A 17721-nucleotide genomic window follows, 5' to 3' on the forward strand; every position below is an offset into this window, starting at 1 on the left:
GCTCGCAGCAAGAACCGGACGAGGCAGTGAGGGGGATGGTGCAGGAGAGCCCCCAGCGGCGCTGACGAGCACGGTGATGCGGTCCAGCCAGTCCTCGTAGAGGTCGTCGATGGGGCGGTAGCGTAGGAGCTCGCGCGCCATGAGCAGCGCAGCCTCTGCGTCCACGGGCCCGCGACGAGCGTGGGATGACAAACCGGCCGGAGTCAGCGACGGGGTGGCGGTGCGTCCGTCCCGCCGCATGGAGGGGTGCAGCAACGAAGCCTGCTACTCGTTCCCTGCCGGGCCGGTGGCGGCATTGGCAGCGGGTGATGGAGAGCGGCGGGGAGGCCCGCCGACGGGCGCCGTCTGGGCGACGCAAGCCTTGAGAGCGGCTCCGCGCTCAGCATGGGCTCGACGAGCATCAGGCATGGAAGCAGTGGAGCGGTTGTGCGTGGATCCATGAAGGAAAAGCTTCGGCGCACCCCTACCTGGCACGCCAAATGTCGAATTCAGGGTTCCGCGGACCCTTGAGAGGTTCGAACTCTGGGGTGCGCACGAAGGACTCTTTCTCCCCAGCCTGCCTACCCAACGATTCCACGGCCTAGCTTGTCGAACCCAAAGAACACGAGAGATAGAGGTTTATACTGGTTCGGGCCACCGTGTGGTGTAATACCCTACTCCAGTGTGGTGGTGGATTTCCTCGGGGAGCTGAGGATGAACTAGTATAGAGGAAGAACAGCCTTAGGAGGTGAGGTGTTCTTGAGCTCGACGAGCTCGTGGGTGTGAGGATAGAATGGATCCGATCCAAGATTCCTCTTCTCTCTACGGTGGTGGCTAGTCCTATTTATAGAGGCCCCGGTCCTCTTGCCAAATGTAGGCGGGAAGGGATCCCACAATGGTCAATTTTGAAGGGAGAGAACTACTACAAGCTATCCTGACAAAAGTAGTCTTCGCCTGCCAAAGGCTCTGGTGGTGACGCTGCTGTGGGCTCCGCGATGACCTCCGTCCTGCCGTCCTGCTAGTCTTGGTCTTGTTGCACTGATAAGGAAATCTTTGCCCGATGCCTCAGGACTCCTCGCCTGCGCTTGCCTCTTTAGCACCAAAGAGGAAACAGGTACACTGCGCCAGCTAGCGCCCGCCTGGCCTTGGTCGTCACGGCTCACATCACGTGAACCTCGCGAGGTGCCCCATGCATAGATATCTCTGCTCCTCGGGAACCAGCCTAGCGAGGCCGCCCCCAGGAAGGTCTTGGTGTCATCCGCCTCGTGAGGGTCTTGAGTAGTTGCTGCCGAAGCTGGGCCGTACCCGGTCGTTGGTGGAGCCACGCCTCGGGCCGCAGGTAGGCAAGTCTGGGCACCCCCGTTCCCAGGATGCTGACAATATCCCTCTTGAATATCTATCACTTTGGGACTAGTTTCATATGTTTCTTTTGATAAGCTCAAACAAATTTAAGTGAAGAACATGAGTATAAAAATTTCTTCTCTCAAAATAATATAAGTGAAGCACGGGAGAATTTTTTGAAAAAAATTACTAACTCTCAAATAAATCTAAGTGAAGCATGATAGCATTTCTTTGAAAATATTAAAGCACATCTTGCTCAAAAAGATATAAGTGAAGCACTAGAGCAATTCCATAGCTCAAAAAATTTAAGTGAAGCATAAAGAGCAATTCTAACAAATCATAGCATAATTTTGGCTCTCTCAAATAGGTGTGTCCAGTAAGGATAGATGATACAAACTAAAAATCAAAACAAGCAAAGACTCATATAATACAAGACACTCCAAGCAAAAATCATGATATGTGACGAATAAAAATATAGCTCCAAGTAAAATACCGATGGTCGTTAGAAGAAAGAGGGGATGCCTTCTGGGGCATCCCCAAGCTTAGTTGATTGGTTCTCCTTGAATATTAACTTGGGGTGCCATGGGGCATCCCCAAGCTTAGGATATTTTCACTCCTCATTCCTTCATCCATCGTGATTTCACCCAAAACTTGAAAACCTCAATCACACAAAACTTAACAAAACCTTCGTGAGATCCGTTAGTATAACAAAGCAAATCACCACTCTAAGTATTGTTGCAAACCCATTCGTATTTTATTTTTGCATTATATCTACTGTATTCCAACTTTACCATGGCTTATACACTCCAATACAAACCATAGATTCATCAAAATAAGCACACAATGCAAAGAAAACAGAATCTGTCAAAAACAGAACAGTCTGTAGTAATCTGAAAACTTTGTATACTTCTGTAACTCCAAAAATTCTGAAAAATTAGGACAACGCAGGCAATTTGTATATCAACCTTGTGAAAAAAATTCAGAATTTTATCACGCTTCTGTTATTTGTAACAATTCTGCTACTGGCGCACAAAGTTTCTGTTTTTCAACAAGATCAAATCAACAATCACCCAACATGATCCTAAAGGTTTTACTTGGCACAAACACTAATTAAAACACACAAAACACAATCATAGAAGTAGCATAATTGTGCAAACACTCAAGAACAGAAAGAAAAAGGAAAAATAAAATTTATTCATTGGGTTGCCTCCCAACAAGCGCTATCGTTTTATGCCCCTAGCTAGGCATAATGCAAAGATTCAAGTATTGTCATCTTTTGTTCTAGCTTCATAGGATGCCCTCATGATTGATTCAAATGGTGGCTTAATTCTTGTTCTAGGGAGATGTTCCATACCCTTTCTTAATGGAAATTGGAATTTAATATTCCCTTCTTTCATATCAATCATGGCACCAATAGTGCGTAAAAATGGTCTACCAAGTATAATTGGACAAGACGGATTGCAATCAATATCAAGAACAATAAAATCTATGGGCACATAATTCCTATTTGCAAGAATAAGAACATCATTAATTCTTCCCATAGGCTCTTTAATAGTAGAATCCGCCAAGTGCAAATTAAGTGAACATTCTTCAATATCGGTAAAACCAAGCACATCACAAAGAGATTTCGGAATTGTGGAAACACTAGCACCCAAACACATAAAGCAAAACACTCATAATTTTTAATCTTGACTTTGATGTTAGGTTCCCAATCATCATGTAATTTTCTAGGAATTGAAATCTCTAATTCCAACTTTTCTTCTAAAGCTTTTATCATGGCATCTACGATATGTTTAGTAAAAGCTTTATTTTGCTCACAAGCATGGGCTGAATTTATCATGGATTGCAACAAAGAAATACAATCAATCAAAGATAAATTATCATAATTAAAGTCTTTGTAATCCAAAAGAGGGGGCATATCACTAGTTAAAGTTTTGACCTCTCCAAACCCACTTTTATCAATTTTCTCAACAAGATTTTCACCCTCCAAATTATCGGGACGCCTTCTAGCTAAAGTTGACTCTTCTTCAGTCCCTTTATCATCGATTTTAATTTTACTAAACAAAGAATCAATAGAAGAAACACCAATCATTTTAAGATCTTCATCATTTTTATGAAAGCAATCGCTAGAAAACGCTCTTTCTAGGAATTCTCTTTTAGCTCTAAGCATAGCGGTTCTTTTCCTACTTTCATCCATAGATACATATAAAGCTTTAATTGATTCATCAACCTTAGGTACAAAAAATTTCAACTTGAGATTTTCTACATTGTGAGAAATTCTATCAATGCTTCTTGACATATCATCAATCTTATTCAACTTTTCTTCTATCATAGTATTAAAAGCTTTCGGGGCATTGATAAATTATTTAATATTATTCTCAAGATCAGAGGTGTTCCAGTTATTATGGTAAGAATAATTCCCATAGGAATTACCATAAATATTAGAGAAATTCCAGAAAAGGCCTATGATTAAAATACCTGTATAAGCATTGTTATTAAAATTGTTTCGCGAGACAAAATTCACATCTATGGGATCACTATTTTGCTCAATCAAAGTAGACAAAGGCACATCATTAAGATCAACAGGAGCACTTTTATTACAACTAATTTCATAAGAGCATCAACGTTTTCACTCAGCGTACTAATTTCTTCAACCGAATTAATTTTCATACTAGTAGGTGCTCTTTCGGTATGCCATTGTGAATAATTTGCCATAATATTGTCTAGCAATTTATTAGCTTCACCCAAAGCAATTTCCATAAAAGTACCACCCGCAGCGAAATCTAAAATATTTCTAGAAACAGAATTCAATCCCGCATAAAAAATTTGTATGATCATCCAAAGATTTAAACCATGAGTAGGACAATTTCTTAGCATCAATTTCATTCTTTCCCAAGATTGCGCAACATGTTCATGCTCAAGTTGCTTAATATTCATGATTTGATTCTAAGGGAAATAATTTTCGAGGGCGAAAAATACTTAGTAATAAAAGCATCTTTGCACTTATCCCAATAATCGATATTATTGCGAGGCAAAGAAGAAAACCAAAATTTTGCACGATCTCGCAAAGAAAACGGAAATAATTTCAACTTCACAATATCATTGTCCACATCTTTTTTATTTTGCATATCGCACAATTCTACGAATGTGTTTAGATGGGACGCGGCATCCTCATTAGGAGTACCGGAAAACTGATCTTTCATAACAAGATTCAACAAAGCGGCATTAATATCACAAGACTCTGCACTAGTGGCGGGAGGAGCAATCAGATTATTATTGGTATTGGAAAAATCACACGACTCGGTGTTTTCTTGAGCCATCGTGACTACACGAACAAGACAAAAAACAGATCTCACGAGAAAAAGACGAACAAAAAAGAGGGCGAATAAAACAGCAATTTTTTGTGAAATGGGGGACACGAAAACGAGAGGCAAATGGCAAATAATGTAAATTGCAAGGAGATGAGATTTCTGATTAGGAACCTGGTAGATGTTGATGATATCTCCCCGGGAACGACGCCAGAAATTCCTTTTGATGACGCTGCGTCGGTATTTCCCCAAAGAGGAAGGGATGATGATGCAGTACAGCTATGGTAGGTATTTCCCTCAGTTGTGAAACCAAGGTATCAATCCAGTAGGAGAACCAAACAACACTATGTAAACGGTACTTGCACACAAAGAATAAATACTTGCAACCCGACGTGTAAGAGGGGTTGTCAATCCCTCTTCGGGCAAAAGATAGATTGGTTTGTATGATTTGGATAAATAGATCTCGCAATAACACGAAATAAACAAGTATAAAAAAGTGCAGCAAGGTATTTTTGGGTTTTTGAAATAATAGATCTGAAAACAAAAGCAAATAAAATAGATCTCAAAGCAAATAAGATAAAGAATAGACCCGGGGCCGTAGATTTCACTAGTGGCTTCTCTCAAGAAATAGCACACAGTGGGTAAACAAATTACTGTCGGGCAATTGATAGAACCTCAAATAATTATGATGATATCCAGGCAATGATCAATATATAGGCATCATGTGCAAGATTAGTAGACCGACTCCTGCCTGCATCTACTACAATTACTCCACACATCGACCGCTATCCAGCATGCATCTAGTGTATTAAGTTCATGGAGAAACGGAGTAATGCAATAAGCACGATGACATGATGTAGACGAGATCTATTCATGTAGGAATAGCCCCCATCTTGTTATCCTTAATAGAAACGATACATACGTGTCTTGCTGCCCCTTCTGTCACTGGGAAAGAATACCGCACGATCGAATCCATCACAAAGCACCTCTTCCCATGGCAAGAAAAATCGATCTAGTCGGCCTAACTAAACCAAATATTCAAAGAGGAAATACGAGGCTATAAATAATCATACATATAAGAGATCAAAAGAAGACTCAGTAATATTCATGGACATAGATCTGATCATTAACTCAAAGTTCATCGGATCCCAACAAACACACCGCAAAAAAGTTACATCAAATAGATCTCCAGGGGACCATTATATTGAGGGTCAAAAGAGAGAGAGGAAGCCATCTAGCTATTGACTACGGAATCGTAGGTCTATGATGAGCTACTCACGCATCATCAGAGAGGCACCAATGAGGATGATGAACCCCTCCGTGATGGTGTCTAGATTGGATCTCGTGGTTCCGGAACTTGCAGCGGCTGGACTTGTGTTTCGTCGACTCCCCTAGGGTTTCTGGAATATTTGGGTATTTATAGGGTGAAGAGGCGGTGCGGGAGGCCACCGAGGTGGGCACAACCCACCAAGGCGCGCCTGTGCCCCCAGGCGCTCCCAGGTGGGTTGTGCCCCCCTTGGGGCACCCCACTGGTACTTCTTTGGCCCAAGTTGTGTCTTCTGGTCCATAAAAATTCTCCAAAAAGTTTTGCTGCATTTTGACTTTGTTTGGTATTGATTTTCTGCGATGTAAAAAACAGCAATTGGCACTGGGCACTATGTCAATAGGTTAGTCCCAAAAAATGATATAAAGTTGCTATAAAATGATTGTAAAACATCTAAGAATGAAATATAACAGCATGGAACAAGCAAAAATTATAGGTACGTTGGAGACGTATCAGCGCCAACCAAGGAGGAGGAGTAGGACTCCTCCCCTAGTCTAGTTCGCCCCCCCCCCACTATATGGCAAAGGGGGCGCCACTATATTCACCGAAACCCTTCCCATGACCCCAAAACGCTTCCGGATCCTCTCGGAACTATTCCGAATATTCATGAACTAATTTCACAAATATATTATCATGATTCCCGTCCTACTAATACTTAGCAGATCATGATTACCTTAATCTTGTGACCCCATAGGTTTGGTAACTCACAAACATGGACAAAACCGTTCGTTCAATGACCGACAGCGGGACCGTGGACGTCCATATTGGTCCCTGTGAGTACACAAATGATATTCGAATGAACCTTTGGTTATCATGTGATGTTTCCTTTGCTTCATGATACTTCACAAAACCCGGGATGTATCTGTATCCTCCTGAGTCATCACTATGCTCATTATACCAAAATCCTCATTCCGGTTTTCTTCTTCTTTCTTGTTATTGTGTTCCGGCATCCCCGTGACGAATTCACCTGTGTCTGGCCAGATGAAAAGGGATGCCGTCATACCGAGAGGGCCCTAAGAATATCTCTCCATCATTGGAGGAGCAAATCCACTCTTGAGCTATCCGACCACTTGTCAAACTTTCCGATGTGCATGTAAGTTATCGTTATGATCAACGTGTTACATGTGACATCTGAGCAACCCCAAAGCCCATCATATAGTAAGAAGTGATCACAATACTCTCATGGTCTAAGGAGCAAGATCACATGTTAACACTCTGTGTTATTACAATTGAATACATATGATATTAATGTAATTCACAACAAACAAGTTTGGGTCGATTCAGTATGATTGTTCTTCCAACGCCATAATCTCAAGGTTGTTTTAGGACTATCGTTACACTTAACGATATCCTAAGGTCCGAAAAACATGATCACCAACAACACTTGAGCTAGTCCCAGAGGCAAGACTAGGAACCTTCTATTTAATCATTTATCATTCCACACATGCATATGAGTTTTCCACTGAATCACATATTCCAGGATCATAGAAGTTATAACATAGAATAAAGACTCTATAATTATGAATATGAAAATACAATAATACAAATATTATTGCCTCTAGGGCATATTTCCAACAGTTTGGGTGTCGGCTGAATGTGATTATACACCCAGCAAATCAAGTTGTTCTAGATATGAATATGACAATGTATATAAAAAAAGACAGACAACAAATTGCAGCTCAACAACAAACTGCCATCAGCTACATTGCAGTTGTACAATCATCAAGTACAAGTTTCACAAAGATGAGTGATGTTCTCACTATGAGGTTGACGACAAGTCATCAGGTTTCAGTCGTCGTACACTCACCAATCACAAATTCGCATACAAAATAAGTCACGTTCTCACAAAAAAATTCGAGTACTAGAAAACAACAATGTCATCATGTTTCAATCATCATACAATCACCAAACACAAATTAACATACATAATAAATGATGTTCTCACTACAAAATACTAAACAACAACTTCATCAGATTTAGTCGTCATACAATCACCAAACACAAATCCACATAGATAATAAGTCGTCTTCTCACAGGCAAATATGACAAAAGCAATCTAGTCATCATCTGCAGCAACAACGTCAACATCTTCACCATGTGTACCAGTCTGAATCGTAATTCCCACATGTGCCATCTTCTTCTTCACCATCAATGTCCTCGAATGTTGGCTACTTTTTGATCAACTCATCTACTTCTACAAACCGTCAGACAATCTTTTCCCCAAGTTGATCTATGTGTTGGCCCTCAAACATATCATAAACATTTGTGGGAGCCACTACATCAGTAGCAGTGTAAGCATCATTTTGTTGCGCAACTTCATTAAACAAATTCCTCTACTCAAAGAAATAGCGGTGTCCAATGTAACTGGCTGGTTCATTCCGCGAGGAGTAATAATTTTTTTATGTTGTTATTTTTAGGGACCTTTTGCTGTGTAAAAACATATTTAATAAATATATCAACAAAAATCAGGTGTCCGCGGTTGGATGGCCAAGTTTGGCCCATGTTCGGTTTGATCACATGTGGTTCCACGTGTCAGTGGAAAAGGCAAGCCGAAGCGCGTTCCCTTGGGTGAGCGGCATGCCGGACCCAACTGTGTGAGGGTGCGGTGCAACCATGACAGGCGTGTTGTAGGTGTACCGTCTTTTCATTTTGAACTCGTAAAGCGTAACATTTGGTTTGTGAGGGTGAGTGACTTTGATTTTATTGTGTTAAAAAAGCCGAGGCTTTTCCTTCCCGCGATCGATCGATACAGATCCCGATTAATAATGTGACGGCAGGGCGAGCTAGTTTGCCCCATGGTCGGATTGCTGACATGCGTTTCCACATGCCAGTGAAAAATGCCAAGCTGGTGCGTATTGAGGGGCGGACCAGATCGACCGTGTGGTGGTCTGATGCGAACGCGACATGCATGCTATGAGTGTTCCTTTTTCTCGTTTTGAACTTGTAGAGTGTAACACTTGGTTCCACGCCTTCGCACGATACATAGATGGTGTAAGGACATATTTCTCTCTATGTGGTTTTGGTGATTGATGACAGTGCATTTGCGGACTAATCGTGTGCATTGAGCATTTCAGATATCTCATGTCTAGGCACAAGACGATTCGGTGCCCCTCCGAGCCTATCGAAGACGGCGGTTCTCTATGTTTCTTTTCGGTGGATTTGAGTCGTAGGAAAGTTGTACTATTAAGAGGGGTTCCGCTTCGGAAAGGTTAGGGTGGAATCAACACGTACACATCTGTTCCTTTGCACCACCTTTCCTTCGCTTCATTGGAGCACCGTCCGTTTATCCTTGCCTCTGTGGAATGAAGGCTTCCAAATGGTTGAGTGTCTATGGCATGCGGTAGTACTACTCAAGGGAGCAGTAGTACCGCAGGGGCTTGCGGTAGTACCACTCAAGGTAGCGGTAGTACAGTAGGGACCAGCGGTAGTACCGCTCCTGGTGAGCGGTAGTACCGCTGCTTCCAGCCCTGACGCTGTCACATGCGGAAGTAGGCGCGGAAGTAATTTTTACTTCCGCCCCTATACGCGGTAGTATCGTGCCGGATTTTCGCACAGTCCTAAACTCAGCGGAAGGAGTCACAGACGTAATTTATTTAGTCTGTGCTTTTTCCATCCCAGTAGAGCCCTGCCTTGCGGTAGTACCGAAGGGGCGCGCGGTAGTACCGCTTCGACGGTTCTACCGCTCGTTGCCATGCGCACCAGGGCCTCATCTGGTCACTACCGCGCAAGCGGTAGTACTGCACCGTCCAGCGGTAGTACCACAACCCCTTGCGGTAGTACCGCAAGCGTGTGTGGTAGTACCGCGTGTCGCGGGCTCAGTGAGGGGGTAACGGTTGGATCTTTTCCCCGGGGTCTTCTTCCCCAAGAAGACCACCTCTTCCCTCCCCAAGCACCATTTTTGCTCAAAGCTCCATTTTCTCCCGATCTATCTCCCTAGCCAATCAAACTTGTTGATTTTCTAGGGATTGGTTGAGAAGGCCCCGATCTACATTTCCACCAAGAGAAATTTGATTCCCCCCACTAATCCCTTGCGGATCTTGTTACTCTTGTGTGTTTAAGCACCCTAGACGGTTGAGGTCACTGCGGAGCCATATTCCATTGTGGTGAAGCTTCGTGGTGTCGTTGGGAGCCTCCAATTAAGTTGTGGAGATGGCCCCAACCTTGTTTGTAAAGGTTCGGTCGCCGCCTCCAAAGGCACCAATAGTGGAATCACGACATCTCGCATTGTGTGAGGGTGTGAGGAGAATACGGTGGCCCTAGTGGCTTCTTGGGGAGCATTGTGCCTCCACACCGCTCCAACGGAGACGTACTTCCTCTCAAAGGGAAGGAACTTCGGTAACACATCCTCGTCTCCACCGGCTCCACTCTTGATTATCTCTTACCTTTACTTGTGCAAGCTTATATTGTGTAGTATTCCTTGCTTGCTTGTGTGCTTGTTGTTGTCGCATCATATAGGTTGCTCACCTAGTTGTGTTAGACAACCTATTTTGATGCTAAGTTTAATTTGGTAAAGAAAAGCTAAAAATTGTTAGTTGCCTATTCACCCTCTCTGTATTCAACCATATTGATCCTTTCAATTGGTATCAGAGCCTCGTCTCTTTATTAAGGACTTTGTCGTCCGAAGATTATGGTTGACACCACGGACGAGATGGAGGAGCACCCCGGTGCGAGTCCCACTTTGTCCGCGGTCGATGGGGGATCCTCGGTCTCTCATGAGGAGTTCAATGTGGCCTTGGACACATTAAAAACCTCCATGACGACCGAGGTCAAAGGCATGCTTACGAACTTTCTTGATGGTCTTAAATTATCCACAGCACCGTTGGACGTGGTCGATCCCACTAACAAAGTGACGGATGCTAACTCCAACAAGGGGGAATCTACTAGTGATCAAGTTCCCTTGACTAGTGGTAGAAGTGGGAATGGCATCTTTGCCCATGTTGAACCCCCACTTACTTATGGTGGACCGGTTCCCTCCACGCATATGAATCATGTTGGTCCTCCTCCTAAGCTTGTGAAAATAGAGGATTTTGTCTCTTGGGTGTATCGTCATTTAAATCATAGTTCTACTAATCTTTGGAGAATTATTGAGCAAGGTTTCTACCCGCACGACCCAAGCAACTTCACTCCTAGAGAAGCCGCAGATCATCAATTCAACGAGTTCGCTCTCTTCATTCTGCAAGAAGCCATTTCTCCCGAAGATATTGCGCACCTCCGTCCTTTCAGCGTGGCCAAGGAAGCATGGCAACATGTTGTTTCCATTTACAAGGGAAGCGCAACCATTCAACGCTCAAACTTTGAAGTGGTGCAAGATGAAGCCGATGAGTTTGCAATGATTGAAGATGAAGAACCTCGAGAGCTTTACCGGAGATTAACCACTCTCATGGTCTCACTCTGAGATCATGGGAGCAAGGATACGAATGACAACTGGATCAAGCGCAAGTTTCTCAAGGCCATGATGCCTTACCATAAGGCCATGTCCTCCGTCATCCGTCAAAGGCCGGACTTTCACGCATTGTCCTCAAGTGAAGTGTTGGATGAGTTTGTTGCAATGAGGATCTTAAACAAGACCGCCGACAATGCGGTGTTGCGTTCTCAATTATCAAAGAAGCCCAACCTTGCTTTGAAGGCCAAGGCTAGTGTGGAAGAAGAGGGTGAAGAGGAAGAAGAGGAGTGTTTCCCCGAAGATACCAAATATGCTTATCATGAGCACATGGCTCTCGCTTCACAACAATTTTGGAGAAAGAAGAACTCAAGGTCCAACTTCAACAAGAACAACTCAAGTGGCGCCAAGGGAAAGCAATGTGTGAGGACATGCTATAATTGTGGCAATGTGAGCCACTTTGTTGCGGATTGCCCATAAGAGAAGAGGGAAGACAATGGTGGCAAGCTTATCCGAAAAGACAAGGCCAAGTCCTTCCCCAAGAAGAACAACTTCACCAAAAAGACTACTCCCAAGGGGTTGGTGGCACAAGAAGAGTACAATGAGGATGATGATGATGATGAAGACGGTGAGACGGTTTCCATGGCCTCCGTTGCCATTGCAACAACTCCACGGGTGTCCCTCTTCGATTCACCCAACGAGAACATCACCGCCAAGTGCCTCATGGCTAAAGCCACCAATAAGGTAACCCCCAACATCAAAACTACCATCATTACTAATCCTTCCTTGACGGATTGCATTGATGAAAGTGAGGGGACGAAGGAGTAGGAAAATGAATTTGAGTCTTTTATGAGTAAGCTCAAGGGTAAATCCAAGAAGCACTTTGTTGCTCTCTTGGAACAACTTGGTCAAGCCAATGACATGATCGAGGCTCACGAAGAAACCATCTCTAAGATGGAAGGGCATAGTCGTGACTATGCCGATGAGATATCGGATCTCTCTAATGCGCTTGAGGAAGATAGTGGTCATCGTTTGGCTCTTGAGGAGTCACACAACGATGATCATGCTAAATTAAAGAAAGATCTTGATCATGCTCTTGTTGTATCTCGTGTGCTCAATTCCGAGAAGGCCAAACTTGGGGTTGACCATGCTAGACTCAAGGAGGAGTTTGAAATACTTGACAAGGCTCACAAGGCCTTGAAGAGTGCTCATGCTAGCCTCAAAGAGTCTCATGATCAACTCCAAGTGAAGCTAACCAAGGAGAAAGCCACATTTCCTCATATGGTTTTAATTGATAATGCAAATGCTACTAACCTGTGTTGTGAGCATGTGCATCTTGTGGAGGAGAATGCCAAGTTGAAGGAGCAACTTGAGAAAGGCCTTGTGTCTTGCATACAAGGTGAGAAGAACCTCAACGACCTTTTGAGCAATCAAAATGAAGTTATGGGCAAGGAGGGAATTGGGTTTCCACCCAAGTCCAAGAATAAGAAGAAGAATGACAAGGCCAAACGACCTCCTCCTCTCAAGCAAACTTTTGTGAAGGAGGGAGAGGGTGCTTCTAAGGAGAAGAAGAACAATGTGAAGGGTGGTGGTGTCAAGAAGGGCAATGCCACCCCTTCCAACAAAGTCGGCGACTTTAACCCTTCTTATGTGTTATGCCGTGCTAGTGATGGGCATGTTTATGCCAAATTTGTTGGTTCTTCTTATGAGTACATTGAATGGTCTATTTGGGTTCCTAAGACCCTTGTTACTAACATCAAAGGACCCATTACAAAATGGGTACCTAAAACCAAGCATTGATCTCTTGTAGGTGTTTGCTTCCGGTGGGGGATCATGGTTGCTCGATAGTGGAGCCACAAATCATATGACCGGAAGCAAGGACTTGGTGGTGGACGTGCACAAGGTTTAATCTATGCCCACCAATGTCAAGTGGGGTGATGCCTCATCTTCTAAGGTATTGGGTCTTGGCAAGGTTGTCATTTCTCATGATCTCACGATCGAGAAAGTCATGCTTGTTGAGTCCCTTGCATACAACTTACTTTCCGTTCATCAACTTGCACTCATGGGCTTTGCCACTTTCTTTGATATTGATACCGTGGCCCTCTTGTGGAGCAAGACTCTTAAAGTAGCCTTTGTTGGGCATGTCAAGAACGGTCTTTATGTGATTAACTTTTCGGAGCGACCCACTAAGACCGCGACATGCCTAATGTCTAAAGTTTTCGTGGGATGGCTTTGGCATCGCCGTTTAGCCCACGTCAATATGAGATCTTTGCAAAGTCTTCTCAAGGGGGACCATGTCCGTGGACTAACAAATGTTAGTTTTGCCAAAGATCGTGCTTGCAGTGCTTGTATCAAAGGAAAGCTACATGAGAAGGCTCACCCACCCACGACTATCATCTGCTCGAAGAGGCCCATGGAGCTCCTTCACATGGATATCTTTGGGCCTCCATCCTTTGATAGTCTTCGGGGTAGAAAGTATTGCTTGGTGATTGTGGATGATTATTCAAGATACACTTGGGTATATTTCTTCAAGAGGAAGAGTGAGACCCAACAAACCATCATCAACTTTGCAAATGAAGCTCAACGTCAACACAATGCAAAGATCTTGACGATAAGAAGTGACAATGGCACCGAGTTCAAGAACTACACCTTGGATGAGTTTCTTAGTGATGAGGGGATCAAGCATCAATATTCTGCACCTTACACCCCTCAAAAAATGGTGTAGCGGAGAGGAAGAACCAGACTTTGATGGACGCGCCAAGAACCATGATGGCAGAGTTCAAGTCTCCTTATAACTTTTGGTCCAAAGCCATCAACACCGCTTGTCATGCATCCAATCGGCTCTATCTCCACAAAGGCTTGAACAAGACTCCATATGAGATACCCACCGGCAACAAGCCCAACCTCAAGTACTTCCGGGTGTTCGGTTGTAAGTGTTTCATTCTCAAGAAAGGTGTTGGTTTGTCTAAATTTGAGGCTAGAGATCATGAGGGCATATTTGTTGGTTATGCTACAAACTATCATGCTTACCGTGTCCTCAACAAGTCCAGGGGACTCATTGAGGAGATGTGTAACATGGAGTTTGATGAGAATAACGGCTCCCAAATGGAGCAAACTGGTACTTGTGATGTAGGTGATGAAATTCCTCCCCAAGCCATAAGAAGAATGGGTGTTGGTTATATCCTACCCATTGAGGAACCCCTTGTGGCCGAAGGATAAGGACAATGTTCCACTCAAGTGGAACCATCACCAACTCAAGACCCACATGCTTCCGAAGAACAAAGTGAAGGCCCTCAACCAAATGAACAAGATCAAGGGCAAGATCAACCTCAATATGGTGGTGAACCACCAAGTGATGCCCAAGGTCAAGTTCTCACCACCGAGCAAGTTCAAGATCAAGAACAAGCTCAAGACGATGCTCAAGATGATCAAGATACCGCTCCTCAACTCTCTCTTGAGGAGGAATTGGAGCGTCGTGCCGCCAAGATTGCGTCCAAGCTCACTACCAAAGATCATCTCATGAAGAATGTGCTTGGAAGCTTGAGGAAGGGGGTAAGCACTCGTAGACAATTAGCAAACTATTGTGAACATCACGCGTTTGTTTCTTGTGTTGAACCCCAAAAGGTCTATGAGGCACTCGAGGATCTGGATTGGCTTAATGCCATGCATGAAGAACTCAACAACTTCGAGCACAACAAGGTGTGGAGATTGGTGCCAAGGCCAAAGGAGAACCATAATGTTATTGGAACCAAGTGGATATTCAAGAACAAGCAAGATGCTCATGGGATTATCGTTCGCAACAAGGCTCGTTTGGTAGCACAAGTCTACTCCCAAGTCGAGGGTATCAACTACGGTGAAACCTTTGCTCTCGTTGCTCGCCTTGAATCTATTCGTTTGTTGATTGCTTATGCTTCTCATCATAACTTCAAGTTGCAACAAATGGATGTGAAGAGTGCTTTTCTTAATGGTCCTATTAATGAGTTGGTGTATGTCAAACAACCCCCGGGGTTTGAGGATCCCGAGTTCCCCAATCATGTGTACCAACTCGATAAGGCACTCTATGGCCTTAAACAAGCCCCACGTGCGTGGTATGAGCACCTTACCGAGTTGTTGCAAGATCGTGGGTTTGAAATTGGGAAAATCGACCCCACTCTTTTTACTAAGAAGGTCAAAGGGGAGTTGTTTGTATGCCAACTATATGTTGATGATATTATCTTTGGTTCTCCTAACAAAGCTTTCAATGAGGAGTTTGCCGCTCTCATGACCTCGAAGTTCAAGATGTCCATGATGGGAGAGTTGAAGTTCTTTCTCGGGTTCGAAATCAAACAAAGAAGAGAAGGAACCTTCATCAACCAAGACAAATACACTCAAGACATGCTCAAGAGATTCAAGCTAAGTGATGTCAAGCCGGCTTCTACTCCAGTGCCCGTCAAATGCCAACTTGACATAGATCCCAATGGTAAAGCGGTGGATCAAAAGGTATATCGTTCTATGATTGGCTCCTTGCTTTACCTTTGTGCATCTAGACCGGATATCATGTTGAGTGTGGGAATTTGTGCACGGTTTCAAGCCGCACCTAAGGAAAGCCACTATGTGGCGGTCAAGCGAATCTTTCGATATTTGGCTCATACCCCAAACTTTGGCTTGTGGTACCCTAGAGGAGCAAACTTCAACCTCGTGGGCTTTTCGGACTCCGATTGGGCGGGAGACAAAGTGGATGGGAAGTCAACTTCCGGAGGGTGCCAATTTCTTGCTTGCTCTTTGGTGAGTTGGTCTTCTAAGAAGCAAAGTTGTGTGTCTCTCTCCTCCACCGAAGCGGAGTATTGAGCCACCGGTAGTTGTTGTGCTCAACTTCTATGGATGAGGCAAACTTTAAAGGATTACAGTGTCATTTGTGACAAAGTGCCTCTTTGGTGTGACAATGAAAGTGCCATCAAGATTTCTCTCAACCCGGTGCAACACTTCAAGACGAAGCATATTGAGATTCGGTATCACTTCATCCGGGATCACATTAGGCGAGGGGAGATTGAGCTCAACTATGTCAACACTCATGATAACCTTGCAGATATTTTCACGAAGCCCTTGGATGAAGCAAGATTTTGCGAGTTAAGGCATGAGCTAAATATCATTGATTTGAGCAATGTGGCTTGAACCTTTGCACACCCCACCATACTCATCTTGATGTCTTGTTTAGGTGTAGGCATGGACATAGGGGGAGTGTTGTTCTCTCAATGAACTCTCCCTCCCCCCATTATGCACAAATTGATCAACTCTTTCACATTCACCATTGTTGATGGTACTTGTGCTTCAAAGACGAGTTTTGGTCATGAGCCCAAGGATAATTCTTCGCGGTGCCATACCAATTGACTCAAACATAGGTGGCTCCAGCCACCGCCCTCTCTCTTGAGAGGTTTTGGTTCGTGTTTGGTCCCTTGTCTTTTGCTTTCTTTGGGCCTTGTTTGTGTTTAAGTTGCTTCGTTTGTGCTCTTTTGCGTGTCCGGTTGCTCGAAGTGTGCATTGCAAAGGCCGTGTTTTTCTGTTTTGCCGAAACTTGCACTTTCTTGGGTGTATGGTACTACCGTGGCTCGCCACGGTACTACCGCTGGAGGTGGGTGGCATCTGTGCTTGCACAGCTGCGACCATAGAACGGCACTACCGCTTCCACCGCGGCAGTAATTTTTTACTGCCGCTGGTAGAGCAGTACTACCGCCCTGGGTGCGGTACTTCCGCCCGGGCGGTACTACCGCGATGACCCGCGGTACTACCGCGCTGTCGAGAGCACGTGGGGGTTAAGTGCGGGCAGGGGGAGTTCCAACTCCCCCATACCCATTCATCCCTTCCCCTCACTTCGTCTCTCTCACTCCTGCCCAAGAACGGCGCCGGAGGACCTCGTTGGACCTCCGTCTCCGGCTGCTCTCCTCGCATTCCAACCGGTGGGATCGATCCCCACCTTGCCCTCTTGCCATGGAACCCGGTATCTCCCTTAGTCCCTCTCTCTTTGCCCCGTTGTTGTGCTTCTAGGTTTTGGGAGATGCATGTGTAGTTCTTGTGATTTTTGGCTAAATCTATGCAAGAGGAGATTGTTGGAGAGTGCTAGTGCAGTAGATATGCTATTTGGTGTGATGCAACAATGCAGTTTTGATCAACGGTAGTACCGATCTAACTTTACGGATGTTCCTAGATCTGTTCTTGCGAGATGCAGTTCCGTGCGGTACTACCGCCCGCTCGTGCGAGAACCGCCCCGTGCGGTACTACCGCTCCGCTGGAGCGGTACTACCGCTCTTCGCGCAGAAGTAAAAAATTTCTTCCGCTCTAGGCGCGGTACTACCATGCCAACCTGGCACAGTACTGCCGCGACTAGAGCAGATGCAAGTTTTTACTTCCGCATC

Source organism: Triticum aestivum, chromosome 7D (genome assembly GCF_018294505.1).
Source record: "Triticum aestivum cultivar Chinese Spring chromosome 7D, IWGSC CS RefSeq v2.1, whole genome shotgun sequence".
NCBI classification, from domain to species: domain Eukaryota; kingdom Viridiplantae; phylum Streptophyta; class Magnoliopsida; order Poales; family Poaceae; genus Triticum; species Triticum aestivum.